The sequence below is a fragment of the Lathyrus oleraceus genome, chromosome 2 (assembly GCF_024323335.1).
Source record: "Lathyrus oleraceus cultivar Zhongwan6 chromosome 2, CAAS_Psat_ZW6_1.0, whole genome shotgun sequence".
Taxonomy (NCBI): domain Eukaryota; kingdom Viridiplantae; phylum Streptophyta; class Magnoliopsida; order Fabales; family Fabaceae; genus Lathyrus; species Lathyrus oleraceus.
Genome location: NC_066580.1, coordinates 314,275,787 through 314,288,993, shown reverse-complemented (window position 1 = coordinate 314,288,993; position 13,207 = coordinate 314,275,787).

Here is a 13,207-nt window from a genome sequence, read left to right as displayed (position 1 = left end):
ACTGGCCAACCAGGACAGGAGCTTTAACAGTTTTATTAACAACAGGGTCAACACCCTTCACAACAAGATTATTTGAAGAAGAAGTCCCCACAGGACCGGCAGATTTATCAATTGTTCTTCTCACGACATCTTCATGGGGTTTCGACGGTGCCGAGAAAACACGACCACTACGGGTCACACCACTAACATCTGAGATACTTATAACAGAGGTGGAGGGCAACGGCACCTCCTTCCCATCTTCTAACATAACTGCATTGTACCTGTAGGGAACAACCTCGTCGGATGAATACGGGACCGGACCTGCTGGCTTGATTACAAGAGCTGGAGAAACCTTCTTCTTGCTGCCATCATACTTGACGACAACAGGTTCTGGAATCCTGAATACGGGAGAGATAACATCAACTTCATCCTCGTTACAATTCTGAAGTATCTCAATCATTCCCTGATCCAATATCTCTTGGATGTCCTTTCTAACTTGTCGGCATTCTCTTTCATTGATAGTGCACACCTGGCACCTATCATGGTCATGCTCGTAGTGACTGTATCCGCACAACAATTTATGCATCGCGATTAAAGATTTCCTGATATCATTAACATATAGGACTTTATATTTGCAAGGGCAACCCTGGACCATATTCACAACAGCTTTCCCATGCTCGAGCAATGGGTTCTTCTTCACATTAGGACATACGTCCTCGAAAAACAAAATCCCACTTTTCACAAGGTCTTGCACCTTGGTCTTCAAGGGATAACAATTTTCCACGTCATGTCCGGGGGCACCGGAATGATATACACAATGTAGTACAGGCTTGTACCACCATTGAGGGTTGGTCGGTACAGCGGGAGGGTCTCGTGGAGTGATCAATTTTCTGTCTATCAGAGAAGGATAGAGCTCAGCATAAGTCATTGGAATCGGATCAAAAGTGACCCTCTTCCTATCGTAGTTTGGTGTTATTGTTGTTTCGAGGCTGGTAGGCCTGTTGTTGTGGACGATGTTGTCGTTGATATTGTTGTTGTTGTTATTGATGATGTACTTCTCGAAAAGCAGGTGCTATATGAGCCACCTGGTGTTGGTTAACGGCAGGGCACACATTCTTCCTCTTCATAGAGGGTCTTCTCTTGATATGGGAGGATACAGCATGTGCCTATCCCTCCTTCTTCTTCGCATAGCTCCCATATCTCTTTGCTGAAGAGCTGTCCTCTCTAGACAAACGTCCTTCTCGGACCCCTTCTTCCAGTCTCATTCCCATATTCACCATTTCGGTGAAGTCTGAGGGAGCATTGGCAATCATCCTCTCATAGTAGAAAGAACTCAAAGTCTTCAAAAATATCTTTGTCATTTCTTTCTCCTCAAGGGGTGGAACTATCTGAGCTACCAACTCGCGCCATCTCTGGGCGTACTCTTTGAAGGTCTCTTTCTCTTTCTGGGACTTCGCCCTTAACTGGTCTCTGTCAGGATACATATCCACATTGCACTTATATTGCTTGACGAAGGCCTCGCCAAGATCGTTGAAAGAGCGGATGTTCGAACTCTCCATACCCATGTACCACCGGAGCGCGGCACCAGACAGATTGTCTTGGAAGTAATGGATAAGAAGCTGATCATTATCTGTTTGAGTTGACATCTCGCGAGCGTACATCACAAGATGGATGAGCGGGCATGTGTTTCCCTTATATTTCTCAAAGTCAGGTACTTTGAATTTGATAGGGATCTTCACGTTGGGAACAAGGCACAACTCAACAACACTTTTACTGAAGAGGTCCTTGCCCATTAGAGTCTTCAGTTCCTTGCACAACTCAAGGAATTGGTCTTTCATCTCGTCCATCTTTTCATAAACATTTGGGCCCTCAGATGGCTCAGAATGATAGATGGTGTCTTCAACTCTTAGTAAGGTGTGCACAACGGGAGGTGGCACAGAAAGGATCGGGCTAGATGCCGGCGGAGAAGTGAGAGTAGGAGCAAAATCCTCGGGCACAAAGTTGGCAGGCATTCCCCACGGGAAACCGGCTGGCATAGATGGTGCAAAATGGGCTATTGTAGCAGGCACAGTGGAGGTAGCAACCTCAGAAATAACAGTCCTCTGGGGAGGAGTTGCAGGAGTGGGCGAAGCTTGGCTCTAAGCAGCCAACACTAACTCCATCATGGCAGTCAGCCTAGCAATCTCTTCTTTCAAATCCCGGTTCTCTTGTTCTAAGTGCTCCATGATCTTGGGATGATTAGCTCTTGTGTTATACCGGTGCGTTAACTTGTCTTCAAAATAAATGAAGAGCAAAGAGTTAGACCACTGATCAAGAAGCTCAGAACAAAACCTGCTTATGCATATGATGCATGAAATGTTTGTGCATATGGTTTGTTTTTATCAAAGGAACTTTATAGAGATCTATTTGAAAATATTTGAAAATATTAAACTTTTAAGACATATATGGAATACTCATAGCAATAATATTTGGAAATTTTTTACACTAATGAAGTAGTACAACTTTGGTAACCAAACACAATACAAGAGGAAAGGAGAATAAACATCCTATGGAGCCCTAGAAGCAATCGTCCAAAGCTCTCGAGATCGGAAGATAAGCTGCACAAAGCCTCTTCACCTCTCTCTCATAAGTTGCTTCCATATCTTCCTTCTCCTTGGCGAGTCGATCATACTTCCTCTTCCAAAACTTGGATGACTGAGGAAGAAGAAAAGTAACCATATCATCAGACTCATCAAATACCTGATGCTCCAAAAATTCTATCACAACATCCTTATCTATGAGTTGCTGAAGTAGTTCCTCTCGCTCACGAACCCAAACACGCGACCGGTCTTCATCTCTCAAATCCTCTACTCCTTGATTAGGGAGGGTTGATGGCCCAACCACAACCATAGGGGTAGGTCTTGGATAGTCATAGGGCATGCGGTACTCGAGCGCTCTCTTTCTCACCCAAGAGGTGTAGGGTTCCAAAGAAATACAATTCTTTGGACCAAGCTCTTTCCTTCCCTTCCTATGAACCTTGCGCCAGGCACGGACCATCCTGCCCTTTAAGTTCTGGGGATCTTTACCCTCTTGAAAGAATACACCTTCCAACAGAATGTTGTTAAGTTTATCCTTTAAGGGAAACCCAAGCTGACGGCGAGCCAAGACAGGGTTGTAGTTAATCCCACCACATGTACCAAGAAGAGGCACATTGGAGAATTCACCACAAGAGTCAATAATCTGGACACCATCATACACACAGTTATACCAAAAGATATCATCATTAGTGTCGCATTACGCGAAAAACCGGCGGGAACACAAGTAAATTGTCCTCAAAGCCTACAAAACAAGCAAATGTTAGCCAACAACAACCAATAATCAAGCTTAAATGAAGGAGCAACATCAATCAAGGAGATGCATACTTGAACCTGAAATTCAAAACACAAATGGTAAGTCCAAACCACTAGGTCAAAGCCTAGGGTCAAAAGAGGATAAAAAATCTAAAACAGAACCTCAAACTCAACACAAAGCATGTTTATTCACTCAAGAACAAGTCCTAAAGAGGACCAAAGCAAAATCATTATGCAAGTTCATGTAATAGGCATGTGAAGTCAAAGACCAATTCAAGGCACCCAAATGATCATTATGAATGAAAATTCTCAATCAAAACAGAAATGATTCAAATAATTCTGGAAAAATTCATGAGCAATCAAGACATCCACAACATCCATCACACAACAAATCAGAACCATTGGAGATCATTTGGCATGGAAATCACATTGTACAAGTTAGACAACCAAATGTGTGACATAAATTGTCACACCATGTTAACACAAGCATAAAACAGAAATGGAGCATGGGAAAAATATCAAACCAAAACCAAAATATCCATCAATGTGTCTAGAATCAGCATGTAAAATTTCAAGTTCATTGGATTAAAATCAAGCATTTCACAAAGGAAAGAGTAAGGCAAGATCACAAATGGATACATGATCACATAACCTAGCACCAAATAAAATCCAGCCGTGCACAATTTTGGAAATCATGATCATAAAAAACTAGACATTCTAAGGAGCATTTTGCAAAAAATTGGGATTGATTTGGATGATTTTTCAATTTGTTATGATTTTATGAAGTTTGGAAAAAATTTGAAATCAAAATGGACATGGCGTGGCAAAATATGGAGGGAACATGTGAAAATGAGAGAATATTTGAATGAATGCGCTCGGTGGGACTCGAACCCTGGCCAGATTTGAATTTGCGCGCTCCACCAAAACGACATCGTTTTGGTTTAAAACCCTAAGCCTGGAAACAATTCCAGAATTTCGTAGCTAATGCCAGCAATTCGTAGCAAATCATGAAGAACTCGTAGCTAAATCTGGAAAACTCATGATCTTCATCTCCTTCCTCTTGAAGACGATGAACTTCAAGAACAAATTTCCAGTTTTTCCAAAAACATTCCAGAAATCAACAAAAATATACCATTCGATTCCTCGTTTCATGCACATGCAAGATCAAACCACAATTCACGCTAAAACACCATGCATTGCTCAGATCGAAGAAAATAAAAAATGACATCAAAACTTCAAACACATATATCTTCATGAATAATGCGCCATTTCACTTGATTTTTTGCTCAGAATCATCACCAATCAAAGATCTACACAAATATAACAATGAATTTAAGAATTAGTGAGATCGAAACTTGACCTCTTGAAGAACAGCAAGTGGAAACTCGTGCTACAAGGCTCAGCAATGGTCCAAAGCTCTTCTACAATGATTTTTGAGATGATTGATGGAGAGATTGAAGCTCAAACAAGCACGAATCCAGTAGAATTTGAAATTTCCATTAATGCTTCAAGCATCATGTGTGGTCAAAACTGGCACGAATTCCTCCAAATTCACGTTCAAATCTCCTCAGAAACACTTCATGATCATGAATCCAACAAGAGAAATGGTCTTTGTGTGAGAAAATTGAAAGTTCTTTTTGAGAGAAAAATTTGAAAAGTTTCTAGATCTAGATCTGAAAAGCTTGTTAATGGCAAATGCAGTTGTGATTATCATTATATATGCTTTGTTAATGATTCTGAAAACATGCTTAAGCCAAAACTAAATGGGATTAACAAGTTACAAGGTGTATGCATCAATTGGTATTTTCACTCCATGCAAGAGATGGCCACGTGAACAGTACCCAAAGTTGGCCCAAATCCACTTAAAAATAGCCCATGCACACTTTGGAATTGGTATTTCATGCATATGATCACCCAAATTGATTTTATTAACTTTCCTTCAAAAAAAATCATGAATGAGCATATGATCATGTAAAGGAATTTCATGCCATGTAATGAGATATTTGGAAAGTGCATGTCATGAGGAACAAAATGCAAAAAGAACCACCAAAATTGGAGTCTTGGTTCAAAAGTTATGGCCATTTGAATTTTCAAGCACACGTTGCCATGATTTAATCATAACTCCTTAACCATTCATTAGAAATTCATGATCTTAGACTTTTTGGAAATGGTAGAGAAATATATTCAACTTTCATGTTGGACAATATTTCATTTGAAGCTTCTTTGATGTTGGAAAATTGAGTTGAAGTTGGTCCAAAAACTTGCTATTTTTGGAAACTTGAAAATTACAGGTCATTTTCCATTCTTGGAAACTTTTGATCTGGCTTCAAATCCTTCAAGATAAATGTTTGACATGTTGAATAACCTTCTTTGGGACATGAATGAAGTGTCTCAATCCATTTCTGCATCTCCTAGCCCTCAGTTGACTTGCAGTTGACTTTTGTGGGCCTCAGATGACTTGGTCATGCACTGTGGACTTTGAACCTTCAACACTTGGCCAAGTTGCTTCAAAATGATCCTTGGGTCATGTAAGCTCATTGGAACCACCATAGGGCTTTCATCTCATGGAAAATGCTCTTGCTCTCTTGCACAGTTGAATCTCCTGACCAGTCTTGACTGATGAAATGCAAGGTACTATGCAATGTTAAATGCAATGCTAATGACCTAAAAATGAAATGAATGTACAAATGGGAGGTGCAAATTTGAGGTGTTATAGCTGCCCCTATTCAATCAACTGGGAACCTGAACAGATGAGGGCAACGGCTGTCAAACCTTCAAGGTACACAAGGATTGAATACCAAAAGAACCGGAAAATTTGCACTCTGCAGGGGATAAAGCAAAGGAAAGCAAGGCCATTTACCGATGGCGGCTTTACTGGAAACTTGATATTTACCAATATCAACGTCAGCGAGGCCATTTGCCGATGGCGGCTGGGAAACAACATCCAAAGGAAGCGGGACCATTTACCGATGGTGGCTTCAACTGGGATCTGATACTTACAGGGAGCAAGACCATTTACCGATATCGAAGTCAGCAACACCATTTGCCGATGGCGGCTTCAAAACAACCTTTGATATTTACCGATATCAACGCCAGCAAGGCCATTTATCGATGGCTGCTGGAAAACAGATGTCACATAAAGCGAGGCCATTTACCGATGGCGGCTGAACTGGGCATTCGAAATTTACCAATATCGAAGAAAGCAAGGCCATTTACTGATGGCGGACAAGCTGGGGATTCGATATTTACCGATATCGAAGAAAGCGAGGCCATTTACCGATGGCGGATAAGCTGGGGATTCGATATTTACCGATATCAAAGAAAGCGAGGCCATTTACCGATGGCGGACAAGCTGGGGATTCGATATTTACCGATATCGAAGAAAGCGAGGCCATTTACCGATGGCGGCTTGGGAATAGTCGACTTGATATACAACTGATATCAAGGAACATGGCACCATTTACCGATGGCAAACTCCAACTGGGGAGGAAAAAGATATTTACAACTGGAAACAGACAAAACGCTTACCAACGACTCTACTGGGGATTTGATAGAGAAATACTTCACAACCAGGCATTTACCGATGACTGGGAAAAACCCAATGTTTACCGACATCGAAAGATGATGTTTGCCGACACCAAAAAGGGACGACCAGACATTTACCGATGACTGGGATGAGACTCGATGTTTACCGACATCGAAAGATGATGTTCAGAAATGAAACAAGACCAGACATTTACCGATGACTAGGATGAGACTCGATGTTTACCGACACCGAAAGATGATGTTCAGAAATGAAACATGACCAGACATTTACCGATGACTGGGATGAGACTCGATGTTTACCGACACCGAAGAAAGAACACACACGGGTGTTGATGCGACACTTACCAGTATCACAATGATGACATCTTCATTTGTCAAGATAGGGCAGACACCTGCCAGGGACTATGCTGGGGGAGTCAATCAAAACTTTCCATTCACGGACGAGTGAGGAAATAAACCTCTCTAGGGGATATCAATCCTGAGTGCTGTCAGGAGCAACTGTTGCACATGTGCCATACAGATGTTGAAATACGATCCGCCTCTGCTGGGGATATGATCCAACTGGTGTAACATATGTATGCGTATGTTTGAATTTTTCTATTGCGTAATGCTCCATGTTGAATGGAAATGCTACGCGATTTGAGGATGCAATGATTACTACATGCAAAATGCAAATGGAGGAGAACTCCTGCTGGGAAAGCACACGACCGCTTCCGAGCGAACAACTCTGATTTGATCCTCCAACTCCGTGGGGAGACGCACTGCTGGGTGTGCTTTGCTGATCTGACACTCTGGGAACGACAGAGAAACTAAACCAACTGGGGAGTCACCCATTGGGAAAACACCGCCTCTCAGTGGGGAACAACACTGCTGCTGGGGAATAGATGATCCTCGCTGGGGATGACCTCTACTGAACCCGATCCACTTGGGGATTCCGCTGAGGAAATAAGCAAACAATTCCTACCTCCGCTGGGGAAATAACACTGCAGACTTCCACTGGGGAAACTGTCAACTCAACCCTGATGGGGATTACAGCACTTCAAACCTGGCTGCTGACATGGATACCTCCGCTGGGGAACAATAATCTTCCGGCTCGCTGGGGAACTACCAGTCCTCAGACCTGCTGGGGAAATACTCTTCACGACCCTACTAGGGATTTGCAACCAACTTCAAGCCTGCCTACGGAGGCAACCCTGATCTTTGCTTCGCTGGGGATACAAACCCTGAACCTGCCTGGGAGAACCCAACCTCTCACACTACTGGACAATGCTGAAACTCCTTTTGAACAAACTGTGGCTCACCTGCTTTAGCCAGCAATCAAAAGATAGTGATCTGCAAAACAGCAAGATATACATGCCCCAGGGGATTGTACAGACAAAATACACCCAAGTGTAATCAACATTCAAAATGATTTTCAAATGTTTATCTTTCTGCACATTATTGTCTAGCCTTCATGTTTTTATATGCAATGTTTTATAAAAAATTCGGACGTTTTTTGCAAACAAAACAGTAAAATAAAAACGAGAGAGCAATTTATCTGAATAACGACTTTTATTGATTGAAAAGAGCCTATAAAGGCAAATACATCAGGAAGCAATTCCTAGGAAGAGGTAATTGCGCGCAAAAGGAAATAAACTATCCTATTGGCCATGTGAACACGACATCCACTATTTCCCAATTCTGTTATGACTCACAGATCTTCAACTTCCCCCAAATTCCTTGCTTTCTGAGAAGAATGATTGGACCGGTCATATCCTTCGAGATGGTAGAAGTTGAAGCGCGATGAAGTACAGATAACTCAGACTGTAGTCTTCGCTTTAATCTCTCTTTTGCCTGGATCGCCTTTTCAGGTTTTCGATCCACTGGGATACCCATTTTTGCCTAAGCCGCCCTTGCGGGTTTTCGACTTACCGGGTGTACATATTTTTCATTCTTTATCCCTAACTTTTGCCCGAACCTTTTTCTCTTCTTTTTTCTTGGTTCGCCGGGATGCCCTTTTTTGCCTGGACTCTTTTATTCTTTTTGTCCAGCGGGTCAATTTATGCGAAGTATTTTTTGACTACATCTGAGTTAACAGGGGAAGGGAAATCTTCACCATCCATAGTTGTCAGCATCAAGGCTCCACCAGAGAAAACCTTTTTAACAACATATGGACCTTCATAATTCGGAGTCCACTTGCCCCTGTTATCCGTACCGGGAGGAAGGATCCTCTTCAAAACTAAATCACCAGTTTGATAGCTTCGAGGACACACTTTCTGATCAAAGGCTTTCTTCATCCTTCTCTGATACAACTGCCATGGCACACAGTTGCTAACCGTCTCTCTTCGATAAGGCTCAACTCGTTATACCTTGTTCGAATCCACTCAGCTTCGTCAAGCTTGACATCCAACAGGACTCTCAGAGAAGGTATCTCCACTTCAACAGGTAGGACTGCCTCCATACCATATACTAGGGAGTAGGGGGTTGCCCCGATCGACGTACGTACTGAGGTACGGTACCCATGCAAAGCGAAAGGCAACATCTCATGCCAATCCTTGTACGTCACGACCATCTTCTGCACAATCTTCTTAATGTTCTTGTTTGCCGCCTCTACAGCACCATTCATCTTCGGTCTGTAAGGAGAAGAATTGTGATGTTCAATCTTGAAATCTTTGCAAAGCTCCTTCATCATCTTGTTATTGAGATTCGAACCATTATCAGTAATGATCCTCTCAGGAACCCCATAACGACAAATGATTTCCTTCTTGATAAACCGGGCAACCACCTGCTTGGTAACGTTAGCATAAGAAGCTGCTTCCACCCATTTGGTGAAGTAATCAATCGCAACCAGGATGAAGCGATGTCCATTAGAAGCAGTAGGCTTAATCTTCCCAATCATATCAATGCCCCACATCGCGAATGGCCAAGGCGAGTTCATGACATTCAGAGGGCTTGGTGGCACATGTACTTTGTCTGCATAGATTTGACATTTATGGCACTTCCGAGCGTACTTGAAACAATCGGATTCCATAGTCATCCAATAATAACCGACTTTCAACAATTTCTTGGACATTGCATGACCACCAGCATGGGTACAAAAAGATCCTTCATGCACTTCTTGCATCAACATGTCTGCTTTGTGTCTATCCACGCATCTGAGCAGAACCATGTCAAAGTTCGTCTTGTACAACACATCATCCTGATTCAAATAAAAGCTTCCAGCTAGCCTTCTCAGGGTTTTCTTGTCATTCTTTGATGCTCCTTCAGGATATTCCTGGCTCTTGAGGAAATTCTTGATATCATAGTACCACGGCTTCTCATCAACAACAGACTCGGCTGCAAACACATATGCAGGCCTCTCGAGTCGATTCACCGCAACATGTGGTACATGATTCCACCAATGGACTTTGATCATAGAAGACAAAGTAGCCAAGGCGCCAGCCATCTGATTTTCATCTCGGGGGACATGATACAACTTCACCTTTTTGAAGAAAGTCAGGATCCTTCTGGTATAGTCTCGATAAGGAATCAAATGCGGCTGGTGAGTATTCCAATCTCCATTGACCTGGTTAATCACTAGAGTGGAATCTCCATAAATGTCCAGACTTTTGATCCTTAGATCGATGGCTTCTTCTATCCCCATGATACAAGCTTCATACTCAACTTCGTTGTTGGTTACGTCAAAAGTCAATCTGGCTGAAAAAGGTATGTGTGCACCCTTGGGATTAATCAGTACTGCCCCAACACCGTTGCCATTCATATTCACAGCCCCATCAAACATCAGTGTCCACTTATCATCAGGATCCGGTCCTTCCTCGACAAGAGGCTCTTCACAATCTTTCATCTTAAGATACATGATGTCTTCATCAGGGAATTCAAACATCATCGGCTGATAATCATCGATAGGTTGCTCGGCAAGGTAGTCTGACAGAATACTACCTTTGATGGCCTTCTGTGACGTGTACTGGATATCATACTTTGTTAAGATCATCTACCAACGAGCAACACGCCCGGTGAGAGCCGGCTTCTCAAAGATGTATTTCACTGGATCCATCTTAGAAATTAATAAGGTAGTATGGTTCAACATATTGTCTTAGTCGGCGAGCAGCCCAGGCCAAAGCACAACAAGTTTTCTCGAGCTGCGAATATTTTATTTCACAGTCGGTAAACTTTTTGCTAAGGTAGTATATAGCATGCTCTTTTCGACCAGACTCATCATGCTGTCCCAATACACACCCCATCGAGTTCTCAGTCACTGACAGGTATATTATCAGAGGTCTCCCAGGCACTGGAGGTATGAGGAATGGAGGTTTCTGTAAATACTCTTTTATCTTGTCAAAAGCTTTCTGACAGTCATCATTCCACCTGATTGCTTGATTCTTTCTTAGCAATTTGAATATCGGTTCATACGTGGTAGTTAGGTGAGATACAAACCGTGCAATGTAGTTCAATCTTCCTAAAAACCCACGAACCTGCTTTTCTGTTTTTGGTTCAGGCATCTCTTGAATAGCTTTTACTTTTGCTGGATCAACCTCAATCCCCTTCTCACTGACAATGAAACCCAACAACTTACCGGATCTCACACCAAACGTACACTTGTTTGGATTCAGCCTCAGTTTGAATTTTCTCAGTCTTTCAAACAACTTCTGCAAATTCACCAGGTGCTCCTCTTCTGTCTGGGACTTCGCAATCATATCATCCACGTACACTTCAATCTCTTTGTGCATCATGTCATGAAAGAGAGTCGTCATAGCCCTCTGATAGGTAGCACCGGCATTCTTCAGCCCAAATGGCATAACCTTATAGCAGAACGTGCCCCAAGGTGTAATGAATGTCGTCTTTTCCATGTCCTCTGGCGCCATCTTGATCTGATTATAACCAGAGAAACCGTCCATGAAAGAGAAAACCGAGGATTAAGCCGTATTATCAACCAATACATCAATGTGAGGTAATGGGAAATCAGCTTTCAGACTAGCTTTGTTTAAATCCCGGTAATCGACACACATTCTGACTTTACCGTCCTTCTTCGGCACGGGAACGATGTTGGCCACCAACGGGGGATAAGTAGTAACTGACAGAAAACCCGCATCCAACTGCTTCTGAACTTCTTCCTTGATCTTGACAGCCATATCGGGACTAGTTCTGCGAAGCTTTTGCTTGACTGAAGGACAATCTTCTCTGAGAGGTAGTCTATGCACCACAATATCTGTATCTAGCCCAGGCATATCTTGATACGACCAGGCGAATATCTCTACATATTCTCTCAGCATCTCAATCAGCCCTCTCTTGACAGATTCCTTCAAAGTCGCCCCGATTTTGATCTCTCTTCTGGCGTCCTCAGTACCAAGATTAATAATCTCCAACTCCTCCTGATGAGGTTGGATGACCCTTTCCTCCTGCTTCAATAATCTGGGGCATGCGCTGGTTGACCCTCTTTCGAAATCTACAGTCTTCATGTTAGATATGCAGCTTCGAGAATATCCCACTTTTGGGCTTCGTACATATTCTTCAGGCTAGAACATGTTATAACGACTCTTCGATTAGACTTTGTTTTTTTTAAATGCGATCCGCGGGCTGGATTTTCTTGTAGGTTGATTTTCTGTTGAGCTGTCAATTTATTCCTCCAGCTGGCTTGCTGGGGAAATAACGCTCGTAGTCGACTCTCTGGCTGAATCTTCGAAATGACCCTCAGGCTGGATCTCTGGAAAACGATTCTCAGGCCGAATCTTTGAAATGACCCTCATGCTGGGTCACACACACACTTGATCCTCTGGCCGAATCTCATGACTTTGGTTGTAAAGTAATTTTTCAGTCTGCTTTAAAGAACCTGTTTATCAGCTTATGTGTATGTTTGATATGCATGCAAATGCAAATGCAAATGTTATGCATGGTGCAAAAGAAAAAAGAAATATGCTTTGGGAAGCAACTCTGGCAGGGAGCGGATCGCTGTATCAATCCTTGAATGCTCTGTGGGGAACGATCCGTCTGCCGGGACCGGGGAGCCACCAAAAATAAATAGGCCTTTTTTTGAAAAGTTGACCTTGCTGGGGAAGTATCAACTATGGAAACTTTGCTTGGCGAGGCTCTGCGAGGAGAGTCTGTGAGGAAAACACTTCCTAGGGAAATGTCGTAGGAATCGACCTTTGCTGGGGAAATGAACTTGCTAATCGTCCTCAGGCTGGGGATTAAAACAAATCTGTTAAAAAAATAATCTGCTGGGGACGAGATGAACACTGGGAACACCACCCTCTTGTCTGTTGGGTATGCGACTACTCCGCTGTTGCTGGGAAGATACAGTCTGGCACTGTCGACTCGGTTGGGGATATATAGTTTGGATACTGTCAACTCTATTGGGGATATACAGTCTGGATACT